The sequence below is a fragment of the Vigna angularis genome, chromosome 8, assembly GCF_016808095.1.
Source record: "Vigna angularis cultivar LongXiaoDou No.4 chromosome 8, ASM1680809v1, whole genome shotgun sequence".
Taxonomy (NCBI): Eukaryota; Viridiplantae; Streptophyta; class Magnoliopsida; order Fabales; family Fabaceae; genus Vigna; species Vigna angularis.
In genome coordinates, this window is record NC_068977.1 from 28,239,198 (window position 1) to 28,254,394 (window position 15,197).

The window sequence follows — 15,197 nt, forward strand, 5'->3', positions numbered from 1 at the left end:
TTTTGTTGGGGTTATATCCGTCCAACATCCACCAGCAGCTGCATCCACAAGTATCCTTTCATTGTCCAGGAGCCCTTCATAAAAATAAATCAAGAGCAAATGCTCTGGAATTTGGTGGTTTGGACAAGTTGTGCAGAGCCTGTTAAACCTCTCCCAATAATCTGCTAGACTTTCTTCTTGAAACTGCTCAATGGCAGTGATCTTCATCCTAATGCTGGTCACCTTTGCTGCTGGAAAGAACTTGTCGAAGAATTTTTGTTGTGTTTCCTACCAACTATTAAAAGGATACTGGTATATGAACCAGTCTCTCGCTTCATCTTGAAGGGACATGGGAAACATTTTTATCAACACTGTCTCCTTTGAAACACCAGCAGGCCTCATAGATAAACACACCAAACAAAACTCCTTGAGGTGCCTGTATGGATCTTCAAGTGCCAACCCATGGAATTTGGGAAGACTCTTGACTAGCTCATACATCCAGTCTTGACTTCCTCTTCAAACAAAGATTAAACCAAACATATAGAAACACAACATGGGGAAAACCAGTATTTACATCAATTGAAACTTCCAAAAACAACCACTAAACAAAACACAACACATTTATACATGCTACAGGCACACACAAAACAGAACATAATTATTATTATTTTTTTAATTAATAGATATAATACAAAACACAACACAATAAAAATATAAAAGACTAAACATATATTAACACAATAAAAATCTAAAACAAAAACCTGTAACTGTAGTGACAACGTCGCCAAAATTTGCTGAAGGTGTCGTTGTCGCCTATAAAAATACAAAAGACAAAACACACAAAACACACATATTAATAGAACAAATATTAACAGAACAAAAATCTAAAACCAAACCGTCTTTGGTCCCCGGCAACGGCGCCAAAATTTGATACAGCTGTCGCGGCCGATCAAATTTGATGTGCAATTAAAATGCAGTATAGTTACTAGGAGATGACTCCTAGGTCGTCTCTCAAGGACCAATTTGTGTCGGTTCAGTCTCAGATTTTTTTACACAAAGGGGGGGTTGTTTGTGATTTTTGGTTTTGAGCGAAAAATAAAATTTACAACTGGAATTTAAATAAAACGAAATTTAAAAACACCGAAATAAATTTTAACGACTGTAAAACCAAACAGTAAAAAACAGAACTATAAATATGCAGAAACGGTTAAAACTAAACACAGAAATAAAAACATCAGTGAAAATGAACTGTAAAAATGACGTTTGAAAATTAACGATAAAACACATTGACAATATTTAACGATGCAGAAAACAATAAACAGTAAAATAAAAGAGATGAAAATGAATTAAAATGACTGAAAAGGAAATTCATCAAAAGCTTTAACATTGAAAATAAAGTTCTTGAATACTACACGTAAAAATGAAAATGAAATGAGCAATATACTGTAACACACTCTTACTGCTTCAGAAATCAAATTACATTTTGCACTGTTTTACATGGAACTGGAAAGGAAAAAGGAAGAGGAAGAGGCTAGAGCCTCCTCTAGGCTGTGACTATCCTAAAACTACTCCTAATTCTCCCCTCATCTTCTCTGTCTGTTTGTGTAAATGGAAGACTTTCTTCCATTCCTTGGACGTATGAAAAAAAATAGGTGGGGCCCTCCATTAAGCCAACTACTTTGTCATCTTCTTCAATTATGTTGCACACACTTCTTCTTTCACGGAAATGGTTTTCAAGGCTCCCATTCCAAGCTGCTGCACCTTCATCTTCTTCACTCATCCAGCCAACAACTATGCTTCTTTCCATATCATCTGGACGTGATGCTCCTGGATGTGGTTGCAGCTTGTTCATTGCCGAGACATCATTCTTCCTCTCGGTTTGCTTCTCTTGTTGCAGCATGTGTGTTTCTTCTTCTTTGCTTGGACAAGCTGCTGGATGTGCTTCCATTCTAAGATCATTGCTTCTCCTTCAATCACGTTGCAGCTGCTCCAACACGTTTCAGCTCTCTCCATTTTGCTGGGCTAGTTGCTGCACTTCTTCTTGCTTCCAACAAACCGTGATCTCCACCTCTTCTCCCAGCTGGATTGTCCTCTTTAATGGATGCTTCCCCTTCTTCCAAGACCGTGTGTTGGCTCTCTTTGCTGCACCTTGAGCTGCTGCCAAAATACCGTGAGAGTCTCCCAAGCTGGACGGAAGTTGTACTCTTCAAAATGAGAAATATGTGTGTGTAATACGTAGGTGGCAGCTGTTGGATGCTTTCTTCAAAACAACACCAGTATTCTCCTAAATTAAAAGAACCATGAGACTTCAAGAAGTGTGCCCCTCTTTCATTCCAATTGTGTTTTGCTATTTTGAAAATGAATTTGTCTTGTGTATACAAAACCGTGGGCTGCACTTGCAAGGTGGTCCCTCTTCTAATTCAAGTGCTGAATGCTTTGCCAATTTATCTTGTCCATATGGGTCCTAGGCCGTGTTGTTGTTTGCTTACATAGAAAAAGAATGAGAATTTGATTCCTTAACGTGTTGCTTCTTTCTCCAAGGTAAAAAGGCTTTCTTTTCTTTTCCAAGCGGGGCCATGTCTTCTTATTATCTTCCAAAACCGTGAGCTCCACTTTATGATATGTGAAACATGCCTTCCTCCTTAGGTGGCAGCTGCATGGGTTTCTTTCTCCTAAGCCAAAGAAAAGAAATCATTCAATAGGTGGCGGCTCCCACTTTAATTCCAATTGGCCGTGTGTTGTGTATGTGAATTCCAAGCCAATTTTGCTTCTAAAAATTCAATAATAATTGAAGGACTTTCTTAAGAGTGTTGGGAGGTCTTGGCACCGTTGAATTATCAATTCCTAGCCACCACAAGTATCAAACAACAAGCAAACAATGCAAACAAATTAGAAGCCACTTAAACAGTATGAAATTGACTGACACAGGGGAGTAAAACAATTACTGGGAACAACACATAACGAATTTGAACAAAGTAAAAACTATACATGAAAATAGACATCCAGACGAAACTATGAAAAAAAATTGCATGGAAAACGGATACGAATTGAACTTGAACGAGGACAAACAAGTTGACACAAAATTCACACAGCAACCAGCGAAAATTGAAGTGGCTGAAATACATTGGGCTCAATTGTCATTTCTCATTTAGCCTTCAAATGTCCCAAAAACATATCCAAAATTTTTCCATAATTAATAATGCAAAATAATAAGCTCAGATAATTAAAATTAGTTAAAATAAGAATTTCTGATCGAATTAAGCACAATTAGGAAAAATAGGAAAATAACGGACGATTAAGCACAATTTCCTGATTAATTCTAGTACAATAAACTAAGTGAAATGAAGAAAATATTGACTCATCAAACATTCATCTCCCAAACTAAATATTGTAGAGAAATTCTTAAGAAATTTGGTATGGATAGCTGCAAAGAAGCTAGTACACCCATGGGTACTTCATGTTATTTAGATAAGGATGAAATTGGAAAAGGAGTGAATGAAACCATGTTTAGAGGCATGATAGGATCCTTGCTATACTTAACTGCTAGTAGACCAGATATTATGCAGAGTGTTTGTGTATGTGCTAGATACCAAGCCAATCCTAAAGAATCTCATTTCACTGCAGTTAAGAGAATTCTAAAATATCTTAAGGGAACTACTTCATTTGGACTTTGGTATCCCTCTGATGCCTCACTTAGTTTAATAGGATACTCTGATGCAGATTATGGTGGTTGTAAAATTGATAGAAAAAGTACTAGTGGCACTTGTCATTTTCTGGGTTGTTCTTTAGTGTCTTGGCATTCAAAGAAACAAGCTTGTGTAGCTTTATCTACTACTGAAACTGAATACATTGCTGCTGGCAATTGTTGTGCCCAAATCTTGTGGATGAAACAGCAACTGGAGGAGTTTGATATTTTCCTTGATCACATTCCTCTGAAATGTGATAATACTAGTGCCATCAACCTAACTAAGAACCCCATCATGCACTCAAGAACTAAGCACATTGAAATTAGACATCACTTCTTGAGAGATCACATTCAAAAAGGAGATTGCCAAATTGAATACATTAACACGTTACATCAATTAGCTGATATCTTTACTAAAGCCCTGCCTAAAGATAGATTCTATGAGCTTAGAAGAGAGTTAGGGGTATTAGACATGTCTTAGACTCCACATTTATGGTTCTTTGCAAATTTTCGTAAGATCAGCGTTAATAATCGATTATCATCAGGTCATAATCGATTATTCCCAACCTGGGATACATCCTCTACACTGCGATAATCGATTATCCCACCCAATAATCGATTATGAATCTTCAAATTTATCCCTGGAAAATCATGAGACAATAATCTTCAAAGGTCCTGAGTTTTAGATGTAGGTTCTATGTTAGACTGTTTTGTTGTTTCCTTGCCATTTCATCTATGTTATAATTCTGTCTGTTATGTGTCTTCTTATAATGTAATCTTTATTTTCATAAATAAAATGATCTCTTGTTTATATGCATCCTTTGATTAATTGAGGGGGAGATCATATTTAGGGGGAGCCTTTAACATCTGATCTTTTTGCTACTGATCAAAAAGGGGGAGAAGAATAATACAAGGGGGAGAAGTATAAATTATTACAGGTATTGCTAACCTTGTTGTTGTTTGTTAGCTTGTATATTTTGCAGGTAAGCCAAACTTGCTTTTAAAATTGAATTTTTTGATCATCATAAAAAAGGGGGAGATTGTTACCAATAAGGAGTATTGGGAAATCTTGAAGAAATTTGTTTTGATGATGCTACAAGAAGTTTTAGTTGCAGAAGATATTAGAATTAGTTAAAAGCAATTTGTAGAAATTAAATGTAGTAGGAAATTCTTGTAAACCTTGTAAACTTGCATTTTTAACTACAATAATCAATTATGATTAAGCAATAATCGATTATCACAAGTCATACTTGAATAATCGATTATCACTTCATATAATCGATTATCACATTTTTGAAAACCTATAACGGACTTGAATAATCGATTATCACTTACAATAATCGATTATTCATGGCAGTTGGGAGCTGACCTTTGGCACTCAGTGTACTTGGCTATATATTTTGTTTTGGAGAAATTAGAAAAGAACGTTTTTTGAACTGAGAAAGCTTAGAACACTGTGTTTCAGAGGAACGTTCTTAGAGAGCATTTTGTTCATTGTTCCGTTGCTTGGTCTTGTGAAAGGAGAGGCTCGCGTATCGTGTGTCGATAGTTGGAGCAGACTCTCTTCAAGTTAGCAAGGTGCTCTCCCTGGTCTTGTGAAAGGAGAAGCTTGTGAATCGTTGGTCGATTGCTGAAGCGGTTCTCTTCAAGTTGGTAGAGTGGTTCTATTCATTTTATTCTTGTTCATCATCTTGTAATCTGTTAAACAATTTTTTAGTGAAAAAGGTTAATCACTATTTATAGTGATTAACGACTGGACGTAGAATCTTTTGATTTGAACCAGGATAAAAATTCTGTGTTGATCTTCTTATTCCCTACACTCATTTTATTGTACGTACATTAACTATTTGATTAATTTTCTGAAAGAAAATTATTTTTACTAAAAGGACCAAATTAAGTTTAATTGTGATCGAATACGCTTTCTGCTCTCTGAGTTTTAATTCCGCTGCGCTATACTCTTCGAAAAATACCCCCTCCGATACCATAAAAAATGAGGATCAAATTGTACTTTATTTTGAAAGAGGGACGAAAACCAGAAACGACCAATAGTTTAGTGACTAAAAACATATTTAACCCTTCTAAAAGTAATAGATAAAACAGAATAATATTTCTTTTAAAGAACTATATATGAATATCAGAATTATCTTTAGAATTTCATATCTCATAGATAAGATAATTTTTAAATATTATCACTCTTAGCTTAAACATCTCATTGTGTGTATTTAATGATAATAAATTAAGATGAATGTAAGTTTTGAAATAAAATTACATCGAATCTACCACTATTCTTCCGTTATACTTAAAAGTTTTAAAAGTTTTATATCATTAAAAAGAGGGTTAAATATTGTTTTCGTTCCTCTTTCGAAACAAGGTACAATTTGATCCTTATTCTTTTCGAAACGTTCGTTTTAGTCCTCAAGAACTAACATCATTAAAAATTTGGTCCTCAAGTCAATAAAACGAGGACTAAAACAAACGTTTCGAAAAGAATGAGGACTAAATTGTATCTTATTTTGAAAAAACGACAAAAACCATAAACGACTAATAATTTAGGAACTAAAAACATATTTAACCCTTAAAAAAGAATACCCTTTTTAATGATAAAATCCCAGTAAAGTTATAAGACATTAAATAACTCACAATTTTCACACGAAGATCATTACACAAATCATGGTTACTTTCATAAGGAAATAAAGGGATCACTTTCTCGAGTGCGTAGATTTTTTTTTAATTAATTACGGAGAAGTTAATCATTGCTGCTTTAATGTTATGCATAATGGAGACAATCTTTATAACACTCGCGTAAGAGATAAATATATATTTTCTTATGATATTTAATATTTTTATTACATTTAATATCATTCATGCATCTCAAATGTGATGAGATTTATAAGACAAAAAATCATGTGAAGATTATGGGTATGTGATAATGTGAGATAGCACCTTCCCCAGTAAGGTTTTTGTACAGTTCAAAATTGAAAGCTGACACAACAGTGAGATAATGCCTACCCCAGTTTCTTTCTCTATAGTGTAAGAGAAAGAAAATATAAACCTATCGTTGCCCTTTAACCAATCTTTCTGCCCTCTTCAATAATGTTCTAAGAACCAAAATTCCATTTTAACTTCTATGTGTTAGCCATGATCAATCCATCACTAAGTATTTTCCCATATAATATTCTCAATCCATTTTTAACTTTACTCATGAAAATTGTTAAAGGGTTTAATTTATGAAATATTGAGATGTTGTAACATCTCTTTTAAACGTTTACATTACCTACTTACATCTCATTTTTTGTTCTTTTAAATTTTTTAAATTAAAACTTTCCTCCTTATAAGAAATTAAAATTTGTATATATACAAGTTTTGAAAAGAAATAGTAAACAATATTTCTAATCCCTTTTTTCTATCCTTATTTCATACTTTACTTGAAATTTTCTTTTACAACATCGTTTGTGCCGTATAACATAGTACAGTGGATACAAAAAAGCATAAAATCAAATAAAACAAGGTAAATTAAAGTTTTTCTTTAAAAAAAAAAACTTTCATACATCTATATCTTAAAATCGTACACACATATTATACTTCTTTTTCTATTGAGAACTTATTCATATACTCTTATAGAAAAAAATCTCCAATATTAATCATTAAACATCAAAATCAAGTATTTAATTATAATTACATCAAACACTACACATATATGACTTTATTTTACACTAGTGCAGCGAGGGGCTTTTACCACGGTTCATTTTTACTATACGTCGCGGTTTAAGAACCGCGGCATATTCAGCCGCGGTAGTAAGTCAGACACTTTAGACCGCGGTTATAACCGCGGTATATAGGTTGCGGAATATGCCGCGGTTATCGAGGAAACCGCTGCCTAAATCCATTTTTTTTTTAAAAAAAATTAAAAAATCCACTATATGCCGCTGTTCAACCGCGACAAAAGACGGAAGAATATGCCGCGGTTAGTGTTAAAACCGCGGCCATATGTCTCGTTTTTTAAAAAAAACGAAACACTATATGCCGCGGTTGTGGTTAGAACTGCGGCATATTCCCCTGCAGTTTTTTAAAATTGCAGGTCTGTTTTTGTGATATCCACTACCACAAAAACAGACCTGCATATAAAAACATGTACACAAATTCAATTTGAACATAACAACATCATGTACTTCCAGGCTGCTTTGGACCAGATATCATCATAGACAACATCATGTACTTCCTCTTCATGCACAATGCAGGAGATAAGTTGTAAATTATCAATATAACTGGCCAACAACTGTGATTGGTACTCAGATTACCAAATGGGTTCATTCTATCAGTGGCTAAACCAAGCCTAAGATTTCTACACTCTTTACCAAATTCGGGGAATTGTCGATCAATATTTTTCCATTGCTTTGAATCAGCTAGATGACGAAGCAGCCCGTCAATTTTTCTCTCATCTGCATGTCATCTAAGATTTTTAGCATCTTTGGGATTCGCAAACAAACGCTTAAGTCTGGGCACTATTGGAAGGTACCAAACTACTTTCAAAGCAGATCCATTTTTTTCTATCTGACCATTATCTTCACTATTGTTTTTTGACTTGTATCGTGATAAGCCACATTTTGGACACTTTGTCAAAAATTCAAACTCTTTCCTATACAAAATGCAGTCATTGGGACAAGCATGTATCCTTTTATACTCCATACCCATTGGACAAAGAATTTTCTTCGCATCGTAATTACGAGTGGGCAGTGTATTTCCATCTGGCAACATTTCATTCAACAACGTCAACAGTTCTGTAAAACTCTTATCAGTCCATCCATTGCTCGCCTTCAAATTCATGAGCCTTAACACCGCTGATAAACGTGTGAACTTAGTTGAACCGACATACAAAGGTGTTTCCGCATCAGTCGACATCGTCTCATACACATGAGCTTTGGCAAAATTTTCTGCTCCAACATCGCGGATCATGTCCTCCAATTTGTCTTCATCCGGTCGATCTTCTTCCATGGTGGAATCAGTAACATTTACACTTTGAGAGTCAGTGGGAAAATGCATTTCTTCGCCGTGCCAGATCCATGTTGTATAGCATCTTAGAAAACCATCACATATAAGATGTTCTCTAATTTGAGTTGCGTTCAACTTTCTCCCATTCAAACAGTTCACACAAGGACATCTAAACTTCACTTCATCATCACTTCTCCCCTCATTACGTTGCGCAAATTGTATAAATTCCTCTACACCTCTCTCGTACTCAGCACTAATACGTGGTAAATTAATCCAATTTCGATCCATAATCCTAAATATTACATAAAAAGATAAGCTACTAAAAATCAAACTTGCAATTTAATACATATCATTGAAACTTAGTGAATAATATTTTAAGGTTTATAAATAATACAAGAATTACAACACACATGACCAAAATTAAAGCAAAAACTATACCATACACTACCAAAATTATAGAAATTTCATACATTACCAAAACTATAGCATTATGCAAAAACTAATTCATCAATCATGTTAAGAATGCAAAAGGGCATAAATACCTGGAAGAGGAACGGCGAAAACGCTTGGTGCAAAAAAAACGAAATGGCAGCGGAGACGGAATGACGAGTTTCAAACGATTTTGATCGGCTAAAACTGTTTCAAACACGTCACAAATGAGAAAGGACCGAATAATTTCAAGTTTAAACGGTGCAAAAACGCGTACCTGAGATGATGGCTGTCGGAGGAGAAGAAAACACGAACAGAGCACGCGAAGAAGACGATCACTGTTCCAAGTTTTGTTTTTTAACTCTGATCTGGGGAATCTACCGCGGTTCCATACTTACTCGCGGTATAAAAGGGGTATATGCCGCGGTTTCACTCCTAACCGCGGCATATACTGATTAAAAAAATTATCCTAAATGGCATTTTTGAAATTATTTTCAAACTATATACCGCGGTTGCCCGCTGAACCACGGCATATACCTCGAAATATTTCAAATTCATTTTAAATTAATTTCAGGTAGGAGAATATGTCGCGGTTGTCCAGCGAACCGCGGCATATATCCCTGTAACGTGCTGAACACACCTGTCTCCCCAACTGCCTTTTGGGGAATTTCAGTAGATGAACAGGGGTATATGCCGCGGTTTCGCAGAGGAACCGCGGCATATACCCCTGTAACTTCTGAAGTTCTCTGACTGGCAGAGAAGTTGAGAAGTTACTGAAGTATATGCCGCGGTTGTCCAGAGAACCGCGGCATATACCCCTGTAACTTTTGAAATTCTCTGACCCAGTCAGCACCTGCAATAAATTTGCAGGGGTATATGTCGCGGTCCTCTGGACAACCGCGACATATACGCTATTATTTAATTTTTTATTCACACATGGCGTCAAAGGTAATGGTTGACAGGAGTATATACCGCGGTTCTCCTCCGAACCGCGGCATATGGGTTCGTTTTATTTACAAAACTGCTACCGCGCACCATTATGCTGCGGTTTCCGTTGAACCGTGGCATAATGTGCGCTGTAAAAACCCAATTTTTTACTAGTGTTACTAAGATATATGCATTGAATTAAATTTAAAGATTTACATTTATTATACTACTTTTACTAAATTATTATTACTAAATTATTATTGTAACATCCCAATTATATAATTAACCACAATCATATAATATAGGCGTCAACATCCAAATAAAGAGAACATTTACAGTATAACGTGCAATTAGTTGCGAAATCACAGTCATCCAAATTTGAAGAGACATAATTTTAAACTTAAAAGGTTTAGAGTATTGAACACCTCAAGCGTTCAAATAGTGAATTCCTAAGTCGACTATACTGCAACATCAATCTCCTCTAGTTCTTGCTCCAAAGGTAACTCCTCGATAACATATGCTCCCATCCAAGTGGACGATCATCGCCAAAGAAACATACCCAAGCAGCACACAACACAAAAACAAGGGTGAGCTAGATATAAAAAGCATGTTATACATATAGTACAGTTAATCCATGTCATCGTACATAGTTACATATAAAAGAACAATTATAGCATACCCATTAAACCACGACTCACACACTCACACGACTCATCCGGATTTGTATAACTGTCGCACTATTGTTCGTCTTTGCACTTGCATAGTTCAGCTGGCCCTCCCCAACACTAGCAAAGTAAATCCCCCAACCTGTCTATGTCTACAATCAAAGACTATAGACGAGGACCTCCCTCTACTCTCACTACTTACATTGTTCTTCTCTATTTGAGCATGAACAATGCTTTGAGTGTAGGGATAGACATACCAGTTCAAAGTTCCTTACAGTTATACAGAACAATAACATCCTACACAATCACTTTCAGTCATCTCTCCCTGAGATGTCCAATTCATACTTACATACATCATTATAGTTCACAACCATGTTCTTTCCAACCACCCATACCTCATACATAATGTACATGACAATCTGTTAAGTAAATAACATTAATCATACATTCACATACTTCCCACATAAATCATATCATATCATGCATTCCAAACATTCCTCATACATGACAATTTGTTAAGCAAACAATATTAATCAATCCAATACACATTACCAAACAATAACAGTCCTAAAAGAACCATTAAACAACACAAAACCCCGTAACTCATACTTAGACAAAGACAATGGCTTTGAAACCATCACCAACAGTTCCGGAAGGGTTCAAAAACTCCAAAACGACTTAAGAAACGTCCAAAACGGACATCCGGAACCCCAGAAACTATCAAAAACAAAGACAAAACAATTTTCTGCGAACACCTCGCGCTCGAGCGCCACAGTAAGGGCGCTGGGCGCGACTTTTTGCGAGACTCTCGTGCCTGGGCGCCACCGGGGGGCGCCGGGCGCGAACCAGAAGTTGTCCAACCCCATACCAGTTGACAGCAACCATTTTGCACCTATTTTGATCAGTTTGATGACTCTAACAAGTCATAATTGACTCACCTAAGATATCCCAACAACCCAAAAGTGCTCAAAATCCATACTTCCCAAAATCACTACCTCACTTCCTCTCAAAGTGACTCAATCTCTATCAGCTTGTTCAAAACAATGTATACTTTCCTTACCTTCCACTTGATCACCCCTCCAACAGAATACATACATTAACATACCAATCTCAAATATCATCTCAGCCCAACCACATACACAGTCACAAATTTCCAGCATACAGTTCATACAGAGATCAACACATGTATAGTTCATACAACCCATAGAAAATGATATAGCTCCCCTTACCTCTTAAAGACTTACTTTGTAAACCTTGAATCAATCTTCACAAGACTTACAGCACCTTGGTCTCCTTGCAACTCTAGAAGCTCTCAACTTCACCTCTCTCACGGATTTTGCAGCAAGGGCTTCACTCCCACAAGTGCAGAACCCATTTCTCCTTCTCCCACACTTGAAGATCTGCCCAAGTGATATCATGGCCCCTTAATCCACTAAGAAACACTAATAATTGGAAAGTAGAAACTGCCTACGCACCTCTTTGGCCCAAGGGACCAACCATTATAATTGTGGAGCATATTCCCCAACTTTTCACGCAATCCCCACTCATTTCAGATCAGAAAACTGATACCACTCGCGCCGGGCGCCCCATTAGCTGCGCCGGGCACCACTTTTTGCGCATGCCTCGCGCCTGGGTGCCCCAAAGAAAAGGGCGCTGGGTGCAAGTCCCCAACAGCACAACTGTTGCAACTTTGACAGTCCGGTTGACTCTCTTCCCGAAGTCGAAAATACGTGTAAGAGTACTCAAATCGAAGCTCTTTGAGTCTACTATCCAATAAAAGAAGAATCAACTCAATTGATATTTTCCACAAAAAGTTATAATTAAAATAGTAAACCATGTCTAACTTTGACAACATTCTATTTTACATTATAACTTGAACTTTTTACAACTTGGTAAATTCTTGAAATTCTAGGGTCTTACAATTATCACAACAAAATTATATAACACAAACACATTCTAATATAATAAAAAAGTAAATTTATTTGACCTGTCATAAAATTCTTTTTAATACTATAAACTAGATTATATGAGCTTTATTTTACTCTCATATCTTGATATTTTTTTTAAGTGAGTTCAATATCAATAGAGTCAAAATTCTTTGTTTCCAAATCTAATTCATTACATCATTTATATCTAAACATAGTATTTTTTTTTGAAAATAATTGTTTCTAACACACCATATATGTTTTACGACAAACCATAACATAATATCATATACATTAAATGTCAATTCATGTACTAATAAATTAAAAAATTGTCTTTCATTCTATTATAATAATATTCAAGTATAATTTATAAAAAATAAAAATAAAGTGAAAAATACATAATTTTATCATTTAGAATCATTTAAAAAAACATGTTTAACAAAATTTGAGAAACATGTTTTAATTTGTTAAAGTACCATTATATTTATTTGGTTAAACTCATCAACTTATCCAACGAGAAGTTTACTCACCCAATAATCAAAGTATCACCCATCGTCTATATATACCATTAAGGATTTTTATTAAAACAACTCGCTTAACGAGAATTTATTCACTCAACAATAAACAATCTTAAGTTTTTAATGAATTGAATTTCACTCTATAAAAGTTGGCTCTCCAAACAATCAAAAATAAACTACTAGAATTTTTATTTAAATAACTCGTATAACAAATTTGATCGAACATTAATGTTATACTTCCATGGATGTCATTAAAGTGGATTTTGATATAAGAAAAGATGAATTTAAATAATTTAAATTAGTATAAAGTAGTTTTTTGAATATTTTATTGTTCTATATTTAAAAAAAAAATTATCATTCTTAAAATATCTTTATAAAATCACTTTTAAATTTAAAATATTATTTACTTTTTTTTTATTTGGAATATGGAATATATAAAATATACTTAAAGGAAAACTATTATTTTTTTTCCTAACATGAAGAAAAAAAAAGAGAAGAAATTATGCTTTGATTTTTTTTTTGTTAAGTAGTTTGTTTTGTATTTTTTGTTTGTTTGAAGTTTTGTATTAAAAGTGAGATTTTTTTGAAAAGAGTGAGTGTGGTGGTGATAGGTGGTAATGTTAGAGATTTGAAGTCATTTGTGTTGGTGTTAGGACTGGTGATGGAAAATAGTTTGATGGTGATTTTATGAATTTGAGATTTTTGTTTGGATATTGGCTACATATTGTAGAGAAAATGTTTGTGACTGTAAGTGTCATTTAGCGGGTATTATTATTAGTTTATCTACTATTTTTAATTTTCATTAGAATATTGGTTTGTACAAGATTAAATTATCCTGTATTGCTACTTTAACTTTTATTATTATTATTATTATTATTATTATTATTATTATTATTATTATTATTATTATTATTATTGTTTCTTTGTTTTTTTACTGACATGAAAGAGTTATTCGAGAGGAAATTATAAAACATTTTTTTTAATGTTTACGAAGGAAACAATAAACTATTTAAGGACTCATTTGCTAGAGTGATGATGCATATTTTGGCATATATTTATATATAGTTTTATAGTATATTGAAAACACTTTTCACATGGTTGTTTTTTTAGTTTAATAATAATAAATTAGATTCAATGTATATATTATTTTAATTTTATAATTTTAGCTAATTTGAAAATTGGTTAATGATTTGGTCATAATTGTTTTAGATATTTTTTTGGATGATTTTAGATACATTGAATTCTAATTTTTTAAGATATGTTATTTTCTATAACTTTTAGAAGTTGAAACAAATTCAATGAATTTAAGTAAAAAATTCCATACTTTTTTTAAATTGGATTTATATAACTAATCAAAACTCATCTAAGCCTGTGTTTATTTTAAATTTCAGCATGTCACGTCAGTATGTCATGTCAGTAGGTCAAAACTCGTTTTTAATGCCACATGTGATTAATGAATACACTGAACGACTGTTTATCCAATTTGACAACATACCTCTAATTGTTTTAATTTTACAAAAACAATGACTCAATTGAGACGTCGATAAAAAAGGGACATATTTGAGATTTCAGACGAAAATAGGGACCTACTAAGATATTAAACTTTTTTTTCTTATAAATATATTTTATTTTATTATGATTAGAGGTGTTTAGAAAAAAATTATGTTGTTGTACTTTTACTCAGATAAAGAAAATTATTTATTTAAAATATATTTATGTGGTAAGAGAATTCATATTATAAGAATTAAAAGGTATATATATATATATATATATATAATTGATAATTGTAGTTTTTTTACTTTATTTTTGTATGTATAAATCATTATTGGTTGAGCATTCTAGGTTGATAACTTGGTCGATCTATTTGGATCGACCGATTTTGATTGATTTATTTGGATCAGTCACTCTTGATTGACCATTCTTAGTTGATCATTTTGGGTTGACTACTTTAGATCGATCACCTTTGGTCGACTACCATTTGATAGATTATCTTTTGGTCTAACTCTAAGCATATCATCTCTCGTCGATCATCCTTGATCAAACACTTTGACCAACGATAAAACCTACCAATTACAAAATA